Genomic DNA, 2,983 nt, shown 5'->3' with positions numbered 1-2,983 from the left:
TCACCCAGAAAGGGCCCTGGTGGGAAATAAACTCAAGAGCTATGTAGCATGGTTACTACAGCTCACCCTCACAAGTTGTTTATTCGGGGTTAGTTCCACATTTGTCAAGCGTTGTTTTGCCAAATTGATCAGATCCATAATTCCTCTCTCCTAACACTCAGTCCTGTAAAATGGAAAATAACAAACTTGCGTACCAGATCTTCCTGCACTGTTTGGAAAAGTGGCACTCAGCGACCAGTTACAGGAATAAAATAAAAGGTACATACTAAAATGCTGAGGGAATATTGTGTTCTCCTTGTCACCGCTAACTTGGTCTGACAGAAGCAGCAGAGAGAGGTCAAACAAAGTGCACACTAGAATTCAGATTCAGAAATATAATGCCTTCTTTGTGGCCCAACTCTGCATGTTTGTTAAAGCACAGGGATCTTTTATTATGAAATTCCTTGAAGTGGAATGATTTATCGCCCAGGATTAATAGCAATAAATCTTTTCTTTTCTTTTTTTTATGGTACACTGGTGCAGGTTTTTTATTTTTGTTCTTTATTTGCCCTGTCTTTTACTATAGAGGCTCATTTGATTTAAGAAGACTACACGTCTAAGTCTGTCTTTAAATAAAATTATTTATTTTTTTATACAGGGCACATTGATTTAAGAAGTCAAGAAAAGCGAAAGTAAAAAAAAAAAAAACTTTAAAAACTCAATTCAAAAAGTATTTTGCTTAACTTAAATCATTGTGCCATGTCTGTAACTTAATGGAATGACACAATAACACTGTGGTAACCTAGTCTCAGTGAACACTAAGGGGCCAATTTCAAACTAGAGATGTGCGCAGACCCCCGTGTTTTGGTCTTAAATCATTGTAGTGTTTTGGTTTTGGTAAAACTATGGCCCTCATTCAGAGGCGGTCGTAAGCGGCCGATCGGTCGTACGCCTAACGATCGAGAATCTGAAAAACAAACAATCGCACGGCTGGGCGATCGCAACCAAAGTGACGCCCATACATGAACAATGCACCTCCTCTAGCTAGCGAGTGATAGCAGCTAGCGATCGAGTCGATCGTTATCAGTCGTTGTCAGTCGCTGTATGTTAATTTTCTTCTGATGGTTGCGGCCGCTTGTATTGTATGCAAATTAAGCCAAAAATTAACAAAAAAAAGGAATAGAATAAGCCATCCCCATGAAATTTATTTATTCTTATTATTCGCTAATGCAAATGCAACTGAATCAATTACAAGCCAATTAGCAGTGTTATTAGCAAAAACAAACGATTATTAGCTGCTTGCATTGTGTGGCACAAAATGGAAACATCAAACATAACATCAGTCACATTCGATAGTATCGATTGTACTCTGGGGCTTGAGAGAGCACATACCCAACCTCAAGCTGTACGATCAGCCAGGCCTCAAACCTGCTCGCAGAGTGACGTTTTACTACTTCCGTCCTTCTATGTCGGTCGTAGCAGGTAATTTATGTACGCCCCTAAAACACCCTGAAAACGGTAAGGAACGCCTGCGTTTTTAGACCACCACCCCCGTCAACACCCACAAACGACCTTTCATGTCAATAAACTCTCGGAAGCCACTTCTTGCTCGTAAGCCGAAAGATCGACAGCATTTTGGATTGCAAGGTCTCGTACGCACATGCACACAAGTAACCGTACGCATGCGTGGTTTGGAAACATCGGATACGTTCTACCGAGCGGCCGCTTACGACCCACTCTGAATGAGGTCCTATATCTTTTTTTGGTTTTGGATTTCTTTCAAAATCGATTGTTGATTTTTGTTTCTATAGTATTATTAAAATCAATAACATTAATTTCCAGTCATTTACAGTTCATTTTGACCACCTCACAGCATCTGAAATTATGATGGAGGGACTTAAATGCAATCAGAACACTCGAGATCTAGTTTTTAAATCTGAGTTCCGAACTTGCAAAAAGACCCAAGTCAGGACTCGGTTCTACTCGGAATCCCAAAGTGATTAGAGTCGGGACTTGGGGCCCGATTCAGACCCGCTCGCTAGGCTGCGTTTGCACGCAGCCAGCTGATTTTTGCATTCTGCGCATGCGTACGCATTGCAGTGCACGTGCGCGAACTAGTCCATGCGATCGAGAAGCATTCGCTCGCTGCGCATAGACTTTTCTCTAACCAGAGTGACAGGACAAGCCGTTTGTGGGTGGTGACAGGGGATGGTTCATGAAAACGGGAGAGTGGTGGTGCGAACATCACAACACCGTTTCAGAGGCATGCATAATTAAGACGCAGCATTATAGTACATTGCACTTGGTTGTTTTACACATTGAAGCATTCGCCATGCTTGCAGCAGGGTATGGTCAACCACAAGTGCTGCGATCGCATCCGATGGCACTCGATGTTACCGATGGTTGTATACACTTCCTGGACATGACGTGGGAAAGTGGGCATCTTAAGACAAGCTGGTGGGCGTCTGCATACACAGAGCGATCGCATCTAGCAAGTGGATGTGAATGAAGCCCTCGGTTCAACTCGGAAACCCCAAAGTTCAGGTATGTTAGGTTTTCAGCAAAACCGAACCGTTCATCTCTATTTAGAACTGCACAAAAGTCGGCCACAATTGCACTTGTGCTGCATGCACAAAATAACATCTGGATATTAGCCCATTAGCAGAATAATAGCACACATTTATGCAATCGCACCACCCCTATCCATCTGCTTGTGGAATTAGCTATCATCACTATCAGAGTACACTTGCACCAGCCCCATTCCTGAAATCAGATGGGTCTCTGCAATTATGTACACATACACACAACACACCCTCACTGAACTTAGCCTAGCCGGGAACTTCCCTTTGTCACCCAGTTTTACGCACTCTAAATCACCCGTAGTTAGTCATAGTCGAGGATGCTCAGCTATGGAGAGCTAAAAATGTAAAGACCTATCTGCATAACGAACTTGCGTGCAACTCTGCATCAGAGTCTTAGGGGGCGGTAGCGCAATGATGCACTA

This window comes from Taudactylus pleione, unplaced genomic scaffold (genome assembly GCF_031769625.1).
Source record: "Taudactylus pleione unplaced genomic scaffold, aTauple2 ptg000336l, whole genome shotgun sequence".
Lineage (NCBI taxonomy): Eukaryota > Metazoa > Chordata > Amphibia > Anura > Myobatrachidae > Taudactylus > Taudactylus pleione.
Note: the sequence above shows the minus strand (reverse complement) of the source record.